Here is a 14066-nt window from a genome sequence, read left to right on the forward strand (position 1 = left end):
TCATCTCAGCGCCAGGACATCTCTGCAGGAGTTCCTCAGGCTAGTGACCTAGGCCCAACCATTTTCAGCGGCTTCATAAATGACCTTACCTCCATCATAAGGTCAGAAGTGCGGATGTTCACTGATAACTGCACAATGTCCAGCACCATTCACGACTCCTCAGATATTGATGCAGACCATGTTCAAATGCAACAATATCTGGGCTTGGGCTGACAATTGGCAAGTAATATTTGTGCCACACAAATGCCAGGCTATGACCATCACCAATAAGAGACTGCCCCTTAACATTCAATGGTGTTACCATCACTGAATCCCCTGCTACCAACGTCCTAGGGGTTACCATTGACCAAAAACACGACTGGACTTGCCACATAAACACAGTGTCTACAAGAGCAGGTCAAAGGTGAGTAACTCACCTCCTAACACACTAAAACCTGTCCATCATCTACAAGGTACAATTCAGGAGTGTGATGGAATACTCCCCACCTGTCTGGATGGGTGCAGCTCCAACACTCAAGAAGCTTGACACCATCCAGGACAAAGCAGCCCACTTGACTGGCACTACATCCACTCCAACCACCACTGATGCTCAGGTCATCTATAAGGTGCACTGCAGAAATTCACCAAAGATCCTCAGACAGCACCTTTTAAACCCATGGCCACTATCATTTAGAAGGACAAGGACAGCAAATACATGGGAACACCACCACCTGCAAGTTCCCCTCAAAGCCACTCACCATCCTGACTTGGAAATATATCCAGGTTGGCTGCAACTGTTCAAGAAGACAGCTTACCACCACCTCTCAAGGGTAACTTGGGACAGGCAATAAATGCTGTCCAGCCAGTGATGCCCACAAATGACAAATGAATAGAAAAAAATTACTTCCTACATGCAAGATATTAACACAAATGATATGTTAATTTATATTTACTACAGTATGATGTACATGGTCACTTTAGGAGTTGAATGAATTTTTCTTTGAAGTTGAGAGGCAGCACAAGATGTATCCTTAAATTTCGTGATGACTGATGTTCCTTATGATATCCAAATCTATCTTTTGGGAACAGCAGCTTTTTGGTCAGAAGTTCATGGAATCCCTACAGTGTGGAAACAGGCCATTTTGCCCAACAAGTCTGCACCGCCCCTCCGAAGAGCATCCCACCCAGACCCATTCCCCTACCCCTGTATGACTCTCCTAACCTAAACATCCCTGTGCACTATGGTCAATTTAGCATGACCAATCTATCTACCCTGCACATCTTTGGACTGTGGGAGGAAACTGGAGTAACTGGAAGAAATCCACGCAGACACGGGGATAATGTGCAAACTCCACACAGACAGACACAGTCACCCAAGGCTGGAATCGAACCTGGGTCCCTGGCGCTGTGAGGCAGCAGTGCTAACCACTGTGCCACCATGTCACCCAAGTTGTTGCATAAAGTCACAGTAGACATTCACAGAAAAATCTGGATGTGAAAAGGAAATAAAAGAAGAGTAAATTCCAAACCTGGGTAGCTACCAGGAACCTAAAAATAGATGAATAATTATTAGAAACAGACAGAATATTGAAAAATTAAACATATTGCAAACATTATCAAAGCAGTATATATTGGGAAATGAACAATAAATGACAGGGAATATTATATTTTTCAAAAGTTGTAGCAACACTGGTATCAGGGTAAGACTTTTACCCACTGACTCTAATTGTGCCAGCAGTGAATGGTAAAACCGGCACTGTGTTAACCGTTGATCTGCCATTTGAATAGGCTGTGAAACAAAGGACTGTCAACTGACCCCAGCAATTCTCATTCAGTTTTCTGGTGTCTTATCGACACAATACTATCACTCTACGTATCTGCTGATCTTCAGTGTCAGAAATAAAGGAGGCCATCTAGAGCCACATCATCCAATTCACCATCATGAACTTGTGACATCAGATTGAGGGCAATTCTTTTAATAGCATGTATTAGAGATGATTGTTTGTTGGGATGTCTCTTCCCTCCAAACAATGTACCTGAGCTTTCCTAAAATAGATAGATTGCAAAAATTACTTATTAAGTATTCAACTATTTAATTAAAATATTTAATACACAAACACCTTCTACTTCTATTTCCAGAAATCCCCCTAAAACAGCCATGAAGAATTAAAGTCACATTGAAAGAAATAAACAAATATAGGCTGTCCATTAACATGGTAGATGTAGACCTTGATGAGATATATAAAAGTGATAGTAAGTCGGCACCTTGCTTTACATTATTCCCGATCCTTATTGTCATTGCAGATGCAGTATAAGGTTACGGTTCTGAAAGTGTTAATGTTGGGCATTGCATTAGGCTCCAGTTAATCTGATGGTGTCATAAGAAGTTGGGTGGGGTGAGGCAAGCCGTTTAGGATCTCATGGAGGACAGACTGTTGGTCTCCTAATAATCTTAGTATCAACATCCAATATCCTGGTGCAACTTGTACCTGATTACTAACATGCAACAAATTATATCTTGTTTAAAACAATAGCCTCTTTTTGTTAAGACTCAGAATTGGTTTTCCATCATCACTGGAAAGAAACTGGGCCCTTAGAAGAAGTCAAGGAAAAAACATGGTGGTAACAAACAATCCCAATCACAGTTTGTACTGGTCGGCATTGTAGCACATACAACAATGGAGAGTTATAGATTCACCATCACCTGCTTTATACTATCATACAAAGTTAAAAGTAATCCTGGCATATCAAGTCAGTAGCAATAAGCAGACAAAACAGAATATAGCTAAATCAGTACAAACAAGCCAGTAGTGTTTTTCCTGAGGTTGCACAGTGATCTGACCTTGCTATGGTCACTAACATACAAAACACACATTTAGGTCTGACAGCCAGTTCAGAAAGATGAGGCCACAGTCAAAAGGCTAAGTAAGCCAAGGCATCAAAACCGAAATATTAAGTTTGGTTAGCCTTGAAAGTTCATGGGTGCAAATGGTACAAAATGATATAGAAAAGATAAACTCCAGAGAATTACGAACGTAGGACAAGTGCTACAAATACAAAAAGACAGAAATTTCATAATTCTCATAAAAAGTTACCAACACATGAAAAAGATAATGAGGATTAGTGAGTTTAGTGTTGGATGAAAAAATATCTATAATTCTTTTTACAGTGTTGATGCACTAAAATGTGTCAAGGAGCCTTCCTCATCAGTATTGACAAAAGGTGATCTTGATCAATGACTGAACTTCAATAACTGAGTACAGGATTCCAAAGTTTTACAGACCTCCGAGGAAAGAGATTTCTCCTCATTGCAGTCCCAAAAGGTCAGTTCCTTACTCTGAGACTGGGTAACAGTCTCTCACTATTGACATGCTGAATTTTTGCTCTCTGGTTGGGACCACAGGGTTTGGTCATTTCCTAGCTCCATAAAACCCATGGACTAAGTGTCTCAAAAGCTGGAGTTTTCATTCCCGGATGCCAGCGTTATCTGGCAGAAGGTCGTGTCACCTTGAAGGGAGTGCAAAGGCTGCCAGGGCCTAAGTGTTTTGGGGGCAAAATCTGCCTCTATGTAGTGGCGCTGTTAAAATTCCCACAAGAAAACAATTGAACCATAAAACATCTTTTCAGGTTTCATTCCCCTTAACCCATCACACTATGCCAACCTTGTCACACCATGCCAATCTTGCCCCACTAAACCAACCACACACCCAATTGGCCCTCATGCATTCCATGCCAATTTATCCCCCCTTCCCATTTCCCTTGACTCTTTATACATTATTTGACAATGAAGTATCAACTCCTGCCTACCCATATGTTCCCCACTGCCATCATTGCACCAATACTCACCCAGTATTCACCATGGATAGACCTCAGGACCTATGCAGAGAGGAAATAAGATAAAGTAAATTTTAGATTGCAGATTTCCAAGCCATACATTATCATGACCATCGATCATAACCCCAAATCACCTATGGGCATATCAGACTGTAATTACCACATATAAAAAAGAAATGCAATTAAATGTTTATGTGCAGTGTAGATTCAATGACTGCCCTGAGAGATCCTCTGGAATGTCGTACCTGATAAACTATCAAAGAAGCTTCCAAAGGAGAAAATGCTCTACAAACGTAATTTATAATATCCTGAGAATATCACAAATTACAGCAGACTGAGCTGTATAGTTCAGGCATAGCTGTATATTTTCCCCCATCAGTAATACATAGGGACAATGATTAAAAAGGGAAAATCAGCCTAGTTGTGTGTGTATGTTAGTGGTCTGATGTCCTAATATGTTGACTAGTGGGCCATGAGAGACACAGCTCTGAGAGCAGCCATTTAAACAACCTAGCCCTGTGAGTAAAGCAGTCTGCCAATCAGTTAATGTTGAATGGACAAGAGTTTCAATCCACCTACAAAGCCATGTATCTCAAAATTGACCAATCTCAATTCTTCACTGCAATGGCCGCAATGATGAACTATCCATTCTTGATGAACAATTCATAGACTGATCCGTACATTTTCTTTTAACATTTATCTTTTTGGACTTACCTCTTATTTTTAATCTGTACATGTGTGTGGCATTACTATATCTTCATGTTTATATAAGAACATAAGAAACAGAACATAGTTGGCAAGAAGCCTAGGGAAGTGAACACTCATGACTGAGACCTCAGATCAAGGGAAAAAGCTAACGCACTGTCCTGTCAATGTAATAATGCAGTACCCCCATTGAGAAGGGGACTAGCAAGTAATGGTTTGTCCCATTGTCACCAACCCTAGCAGACAAAGGTAGCAGTGGGATTGAATTGGACCAAGATGGGACCAAGTGAGACCAAAATTAAAACCCCTCCCCTCTGACTAGCCAATACAGAAATACTAGCAAACTGAAACTCCTTATTCAGTCACCTAGGTGTAGAGAACAATGAGCAGACTTAACAAAGCTGCTTGCTGTATAAAGGATTTATGTATAAACGAACCAGTCTGCGTCACTCAGGTTCTAACTGGTGTGTATGTAGGAGAGACAACTCCCATGAGGCAACATCCTTATCACTTCAGCACAGAAAAGCTGGTCCATGTCCAGGATGAGATTAACTATATGTCAGAACATCGATTAATAGAGCCAAGCAACAGTAGCTGGAACTCCCAACTTAAGTTCATGCCCAAGTCAGATGATTGCACAAGACTCTGCATTAACAACTGTAAAGTTAATATAGTGACCAGGCCCAACTCCTACCCAATATCCCAGCTGGAATGTTTGCATAGATAAATGTAAAGCAGCCTATATTATTAAGATGGATTTACTCAAGGGGTACTGGCAGGTTCCCCTGACGTCCCACACAAAGCAAATTGCTGCTTTTGTAGCTCTGGGTTATACCAGTGTTGAGTCGTGACATTCAGACTCTAAAATACCCCAGTTACCTTTCAAAAGCTGGTGAATCTGATGGTAACAGGCTCAGTAACATTCGAGAAACACACAAACCAAATGGCAAGACTCTTCCGTAAAGTACAGTCAGCTGATCTAGTGGTCAACCTTGCAAGGAGTGAGTTTGCTAAGTGTCAAGTGACCTATCCAGGACAAGCAGTGGGTCAAGGATGGGTATTGCTCAGGGCTGCAAATTTACAGGCAGTAACACAGTTCCCCATTCTTACAACAGAATGTGAAATCATGAAGTTCTTGGGAATGTGTGGGTTCAATCAAAATGTCATCCCAAACATCCAAGTAATGGTCCACTTAAATTGTTGCTTTCTGAAACAAAGATAATTTAGGTCTGGAAGCAAGATTTCCACAACAGAAGAGATACTTTGTTGTGACCAACAAAGGCAGCGGATGAATGACCAAGAGAAGTCAATTTGCTTCCTCTTCAGCCAGGAGCTTAACAGTTTGAGTATCTGATCTAGAACCGTAATAAATTGGGTAATCATGTTCAGGGATGTGTCATGAAAATATTGAAATAATAGTTTCATTCTTAAAATTCCATTTACTGCATTTGTGTTTCTTCAACTACACTGTGCATTATAACAACAAACATTTAATTCAAGTTCATAATCCCTTACTAGCAGCAAGCATTGGACTTTATCATCCTGCCTCAAAGTGTCTATAACAACTGGCGATCAAACAGCCAAATGTTCAATACCCTACAGTGATAATAGATGGTTCTGAAATCAGTCTTGAAGTGCAAATCTAGTAACAAAGGCCTTCAGACTTATGGCAACAGATCTAGGCCCGAAACGTCAGCCTGCCTGCTCCTATGATGCTGCTTGGCCTGCTGTGTTCATCCAGCTCTACACCTTGTTATCTCAGATTCTCCAGTTCCTACTATCTCTAACAAAATAGTATGCGTTTTTTTTTTAAATTTGCAAAGTCTTTTTTTTCAAATATTTAAAGGGCAATACTTTTATTGGACAGCTTAACAGCTTGCCCTGATAGTAGATTGTGAAAGTTCCTCTTAACTCTGTCATCTGTTAATATAAGAATTCAGGTCTACATGTCAAACCAATGATGAATTTTATATTTTTTTGACTAAAGCACTCCTCATTCATCTAAACTTGAGGCACTATTGTATCCAATCATCTTGTTGCCATTATTGGGATCAAGCTTTGTACAAAATGGTTGCTTTTATGTCTATATAACATCAAGAATTGACCTTAAAGCATCCAGTGTATGTGTGGTGTGATGACGTAGTGTATAATGAAAATTCTTTATTTCTATCATATTTACAAACATATTTTCTCCACACTGTTCCAGTTAGTTGTCCAAGTGCCTACAAATAGTTAACCTTCCAAAGGACTTTACACAACACTGAAAACACCGCAGCCCTGAAACTAAAGCCAGACTCATGCAAACAATATGTGTGTCTCAGCCTTCCCAGTTCCTGGATAAATTGGAATATTCAGATTTTATTGCATGGGGATCATTGTGTTTGAATATTCTCAACAAAAAAGCTACCTTCCCATCCTGAGGATGTTCTCATAGGATAACGAGAAAAACAGGTTTCACCATTGTAGGGCTGGACTGTAATTTGAAAAGTTGAAGTTAAACAATGCACTTCCTGAAAATAGGGCAGTTTGCCGAAGTGTGATCTGAGAGGACTTACTAATTGTTATAAGACAAATCAATTGTCTGACTGTGAGTGTCTGATTTTTTTTTTTCAATGTAGAGTGCCAGCCCCTTGAATTCTCCTTGTTGCAATCAGCTGAGGATCCTGTTTGATCAATTTATTTATTTGGGAATACAATATTACCATTAGTCAATAAGGCCTTAAGATATAGGAACAGAATTAGGCCATTTTGCCCATCAAGTCTCTCCGTGATTCGATCATGGCTGATATGTTTCTCAACCCCATTCTCCTGCATTGTCCCCATAACCCTTGATCCCCTTACCAAACTAGAACCTATCTATCTCTGTCTTAAGTACACTCAATGACTTGGCCTCCATTGTCCTCTGTGCCAATGAGTTCCATAGATTCACACCCCTCTAGCTGAAGAAATTCCTCCTCATTTCAGTTTTAAAGAGCCCTTCCTTTACTCGGAGGCTGTGCCTTTGGGTCTTAGTCTCTCCTACAAGTGGAAACATCTTCTCCATGTTCACTCTGTCCAGGCTTTTCAATATTCTGCAAATTTCAATCAACTCCTCCCTCATCCTTTTAAACTCCATCGAGTACTGACTCCGTACTGCCCTTCATCCCCAGGAATTGTTTTTGTAAATGCCCTCTGGATCCCCAAGGCTAGCACTTCCTAACTTAGATATGGGACCCGCAACCACTCACAGTATTCCAAATGAGGTCTGGCCAGAGCCTAATACAGCCTCAGTGGTGCATCCATCCTCTTAAATTCTAGCCCTCTAGAAATGTATGCAAACATTGAATTTACCTTCTTAACTGCCAACTGAGCCTGCAAGTTTACCTTGAGAGAAGCCTAAGCTAGGACTCCTAAGTCCTTTTGTGCTTCAGCTTTATGAAGCCGCTTCATGTTTAGAAAATAGTCGATGCCTCTATTCTTCTCACCAAAGTGCATAACTTCACACTTTCCCATATTGTATTCCAGCTGCCACTTCTTTGCCCACTCTCCTAGCCTGTCTAAGTCTTTCTGTATACTCCCTGCTTTCACAATACCACCTGTCTATCCATCTATCTTTGTGCTGTCTGCAAACTCAGCAACAATGCCCGAAGTTCCTTCATCCAAATCAATAATGTATAATGTGAATAACTATGGTTCCAACAGAGACCCCTCTGGAACTCCACTAGTCACCACCTTCCATCCTGAAAGATTTAGCAGCCTCCTTTGTGGCACCTTGTCAAAGGCCTTCTGGGAATCCAAATAGATCATATCTACAGGCTCTCCTGTGTCTAACTTACTCATTACCTCTTCAAAGAATTCTAGCAGATTTTTCAGGCATGACACGCCCTCGACAAAGCAGTGCTGACAGGCCATAATTTAACATACAACTGAACTCCCCACCCTGTTATAGTTAAACCCCTATTCAAAGCCCTACTTATGCATTTCACCAGCATGATTCAGCTGGAGCCTGTCCCATCAGAAAGCTCCCTCCTTCCCCAGTACTGGTGCCAATGTGCCATAAATTTGAACTCATTTCTCCCATACCAATCATTGAGCCATGTGTTTACCTCTTTAATCTTGTGACCTTGTTCCAATTTGCTCATGGCTCAGGTGGTAATACAGAGATTATTACCTTTTTGGTTCTGCATTTTAATTTAGCCTCTAGCTGCTCATATTCCCTCAGCAGCACTTCTTTCCTCTTTGTGTCTATATCATTGATACCTAAGTGGACCAACAGGATCTTTTCCCTCTATCCAAGTTCCTCTGCAGCCCAGATGAGATATCCTGAACCTGGGCACCAGCCAGACAACACATTCTTTGGGATTCTCAAACCTAGCCACACACAACAGCATCTACTCCCTTACTGTTCTATCCATGATTGCAATTACATTTCTCCTTTCTCCTTACTCTTGAATTTCTCCCTGAATTACGGTGCTGTTGTCAGTTTGCTCTTCTTCCCTACAGCCCCCACTCTCGTCTATACAGGGAGGAAGAATCTCAAACCTGTTAGACACACTCAAGGGCTGAGGCTCATTCGGCACTACCTCCATGATCCCTCCACCTGCCTCACTTGTAGTCACACCCCTGTCTCTGACCACTGACTGAATTCGAGGTAGTTAATCTAAGAAGTGCGACTGCCCCCTGAAACACTGTGTCCAGTTAATTCTCTGTCTCCCTGATGTGTCATAGTGTTTGAAGCTCAGACTCGAGCTCGTCAACTCTGAGCCAGAGTTCCTCAAGCAACCAACAACTGCTGCTATGGATGTGGCCACTATGAATCACAATGGGGTCCACCAGATTCCACATCATTGCTTTAATACACAGCAAACTTTGTTTTAACCGGCACCTCATGAACTGGTGCTCTTAATAAATCGGCAAAAATTATGTACCTCAAATATCGCAAAATTTACTGTATTATTCTGTCCAGTTATTATAATTTTAAAAATTTATTTACTTCAGTGTTAATATATTTGTTGTTCAATAGAATGACCACATGAAATATCAACAGTCGATTGAATTTCGAGTCAATTTCTCCTCAAATACCGTGATGTACTGCAATGTCCAAGTGGTCAGTTGAGGGTGCGAGTGAGAAGTTCCATTTAAGGCAAAGTTGCATTATTATTTAAGTGATTTATGCTGTAAATAACGTATAACAGTGTTGTGTATAGCCCCTGCATTACATTTCTATTACTTAATGTGTGATTTTACATTGATTGTGTGGACCTTTTGATTTTCTGGAACATTTGATCAACCAGTACACTCCTGGCCAAATAAGTGCCAGATGATAAAAAGTTTATGGAACATTAAAAACTGGATGCTACATTTACAGAATTCTATAGTGATGCAGAACATCTAACTTCATGGTAAAATCATATACGGGATGTGGATGTTGTTGGCTAGGCCAGCATTTATTACCCGTTCAAGTTGCCCTTAAGAAAGTGGTGGTGAGCTGCATTTTCTTGAAGCACTTGAACCAAATTTAGTTATACCCATACGCTGTTACGAAGGGAGCTGCAGGATTTTGACCCTGCAGCAGCAAAAGAACAGTAATATCGTCCCCAAGTCAGGATGGTATGTGGTTTGGAGCAAACATGTAAGTTTCTCAAGTTTAAAGTTTTGGCAAAGATCTGTAGCTCGGGTTGAGGGTGAGGTTGTCGACTTGCTCGCCGAGCTGGCTTGTTCTCATTCAGACGTTTCGTCACCATGCTAGGTAACATCAGTGGAGCCTACAATAAAGGGACTCCAAGCTGAGCAGAATAACATCACTTTACTGATGATGTCACCTCGCATGGTGACGAAACAGCTGAACAAAAACAAGCCAGCTCGGCGAGCAAGTCAACAACCTCAGTTTCTCACGTATCCTGGAAAACTCATATCTGTTGCTCTTGGCCTTCCAGGTGTTAGGTGTCACAGGTTTGGAGGGTGTTGCTGCTGTGCAACGTAGACACTGCTATTACTATGAATTGGTGGTGAAGGGAATGCATGTTGAAGTAATGAATCAAGGTTAATCAAGTCCTGGATGATGACAAACTTCTTGACTCTTGGTTGGAGTTGCACCTGTCCAGGCAAATTGAGAGTATTATATCGTTCTCCTAATTTCTTTCTTGAAGATGGTAGACAGGCATTGGAAAAACAAGAGGTGACTTACTCACTACAAATTTCCTAGGCTCTGATCTGCACTTGTTGCTATAGTATTTACATAGGCGGCTCAGTTCAGTTTCTGATAAATGCTCACCACCAGGATATATAATGGGGGATTCAGCAATGCTGATACTTTTGAATGTCAAGAGGTGATTAGAATACAGCTCTTCAAGATTATTCAGGATTTTATAAACTTAAATCAATCACCCTTGCTCTTCTAAACTCCAGTGAAAACAAGTCACCTTGTGCAATATTTTCTCTTAAGAATCAATCTTGAAAGAATATTTGCATTAACACAATCTGCCGATTCACAAAATGTAAAAAGTGATGGGCCATGAAAATCAATAGCCATCCCTGAGGCTGTGTTGCTGCTCGGGATGGTATCTCTTTTCTCACTTAAGTGTATCATAAGTGCCTGGTTATCACTTAATAATGAGATGGAATACTTTACAGGTAGATAACGGAACTTTGTAATTCCATTCCTGATGGTTAATTTTGCTTAGAGTCATTTTACTTGTGACATTTTGCTTCATTTACATACATGAAACATATGACCCAGACTAACCACACAGACACCCGTCACTTGTGGCAAGGCATACACGACATAATGGGCTACAAAGTGAAGTCAAACAGAATTATGGCCAGCAACGCATCCTTTCCCAATGAACTTAATGCATCCTATGAATGCTTTGACCGGAAGGTCAATGAAACAAAGTCACCCGCCCCTATAGCCTTGGATACAGACGTTAGATCGGCCTTCTTGAGAGTGAATCTACAGAAAGTAACTGGAGACCCAGGCACGCACTCAGATCCTATGCGGACCAGCTGCCAGGAGTATTCGCAGTCATCTTTAAGCTCTCCTTACTTTGATCTGAAGTCTCCTCCTGCTTCAAGAAAATCACCATCATCCTGGTGCCAAAGAAAAATCATGCAGGATGCTTCAATGATTCCAGGCTGGTGGCTCTGACCTCCATACTTATGAAGTGCTTGGAAAGGTTATCAGGTGGAAACAAGATGGCAGCAGAGTAGGGCTCCTGAGCTGGAGCTCATCTGCTCTGACCTCTTTTCTTTTCTTTTTATTCTATATTTTCATGCTTTGTTTCCCCACTCTCGATACCTTTACTTATCTCTTGTCCTGAGCTTGGATGGCATTGGCAGTGTTGAGTCTACTGCAGACCTTGAGTAGTCCCAGCGCATGGGCCACAAGTGAGCCCAGCGTAGAGGACAGTGGGCCCAGCGCAGTCCTTGAGGGGGCTCAGTGCATGGACGTCAAGCGAGCCTAATGTGGATCCCATAGAATCCCTACAGTATGGAAACAGGCCATTCAACCCAACAGGTCCATACCGACTCTCTGAAGAGCATCCCACCCAGACTCACCCCCCTACCCTATCCCTGTACCCTTGCATTTCCTATGGCTAATCCAGCTACCCTATACATCCCTGGACAATATGGGCAAGTTTGCTTGGCCAATCCACCAAACCTGCACATCTCTGGATTGTGGGAGGAAACTGGAGCAGGGTGGAGACAGACTCGGAGAGAATGTGCAAACTCCACACAGACAGTCGCCTGAGGGTGGAATTGAACCCGGGTCCCTGGTGCTGTGAGGCAGCAGTGCTAACCATTGAGTCACCGTGCCATTTGATTTTGATCAAGCCCACCACGAAGCGAGTTTATTGAGGCAAGCACAGGACGTAGCATTAGAGTCGGCAGCTGCTGCACCAGTGAAGGAGACATTGGCGAGGTAGGTCCAGTGGTGAAAGATGGTGCCTGAGGACTGACAACTTTGTCATAGCTCGAGTCTGGCGCTGGCGCTGGCGGCAGTGAAGCAGTGGTGGAAGAGCATCATAGTGACATTGACAAGGTGGGTCCACCTGTGAGAGACTTAACTCTGGTGTTGGTTGGTTCAGTATTGGCCAACCGGTAAAAGATGGCACCTGAGGATCGGCGACTTTGATGTTGGTTGGGTCCAGTGTAGATGGTGGCAAAATGGTAGCAGAGGGATGGTGGCACAGGCATCGTTGATGGTGGTAAGCTGGATCAGAACTGACGGACTCTCTTTAAGCTATATTTTTCCTTTCTTTTTCTGATTCTTAAATTATTCAAAATAGCACTGAATCATGGAGACAAATGAAAGCTGTGTTTTGTTGTATTCTTACTGTAAAATACACATGGCAATAAAATCATTCATTCATTCGTGGATCATATTAACTGCAGCCTATCAGGTCATCTTGATTCTTTCCAATTCACATAGCGGTACAACAGAACCACAGCAGATGCCATTTCCTTGGCCCTACACTTATCCCTGGAACATGTGGTTAACAAGAATACCTACGTCAGGTTCATACTTATTGACTACAGCTCCATCTTCAACACCATAATTACAAACAAATTCATCTCCAAACTCCAGAACTAGGTCTAAGCTCCCACCTCTATCAACTGCCTAACCCATAGAGCACATTCAGTAAGAACAGGGGACAACAGCTCCTCCATCATAACCCTCAACCCTGGTGCCCCGCATGCCTGCCTACTCAGCCCCCTACTGTACCCCTTACACACTCATGACCGTGTGGCCAAATTCCTGCCCAACTCCATTTACAGGTTTGCTGACGACACTATCGTTGTAGGTCAGACCTCAAACAACGATGAGGCAGAATACAGGAAAGAGATTGAGTGCTTATAGCATGGTGTAAACACAACAAACTCTCCACCAACGTCAGCGAAACGTAGGAGCTGGTCATTGACTTCAGGAAACAGAATGGAGGGCACCCCTCCGTCTGCATCAATGGTGCTGAGGCGGAGATGGTCAGGAGCATCAAGTTCCTGGGAGTGATGATCACCAACAATTTGTATGGTATACACACATCGCCACAACTGTCAAGAAAGCACAACAACGCCTCTACTTGCTCAGGAGGCTAAGGAAATTCGGCACATCTACAAAGGCTCTTCCCAATTTTTTTAAATGCACCATAGAAAGCATCCTATCTGGATGCATCACAGCATGGTATAGTAACTGCTGTTCCCAAGACGGTAAGAAACTACAGAATTGTGAACACAGCCCAATCCATCAGCAAACCAGCCTTCCATCCATTGACTCCGTCTATACTTCCCACTGCCTCGGGAAAACAACCAACATAATCAAAGACCCCTCTTATCCTAGTTATACTCTCTTCCACCCTCTTCCATCGAGCAGAAGATATAAAAGTTTAAATACATATACACACAGATTCAAGAACAGCTTCTTCCCAGCTGTTATCAGACCTCTGAACGGACCTCTCAAACTTTGACGTTGATCTCTCTGTCTGCACCTTCTCTGCAGCTATAACATTGTCTTCTGCACTCTGTTCTGCTACCCTGATGCACTTTTATGGTATGATCTGCCTATATGGCAC

At 42.1% G+C, this 14066-nt stretch overlaps 1 long non-coding RNA gene across 2 annotated transcripts in view; it reads right to left on the reverse strand.

The window, feature by feature from the left end:
- Positions 1-3820: 3820 nt before the first annotated feature.
- Positions 3821-14066, reverse strand: part of LOC125484257 — a 41372-nt gene continuing 31126 nt past the window's right edge. For both annotated transcript variants that reach the window (XR_007263098.1, XR_007263099.1), the window contains exon 4: positions 3821-3855. This is a non-coding gene — a long non-coding RNA (uncharacterized LOC125484257). The remainder of the gene's footprint in view (positions 3856-14066) is intronic.

The sequence above is a fragment of the Rhincodon typus genome, chromosome 10 (genome assembly GCF_021869965.1).
Source record: "Rhincodon typus isolate 14 chromosome 10, sRhiTyp1.1, whole genome shotgun sequence".
NCBI classification, from domain to species: domain Eukaryota; kingdom Metazoa; phylum Chordata; class Chondrichthyes; order Orectolobiformes; family Rhincodontidae; genus Rhincodon; species Rhincodon typus.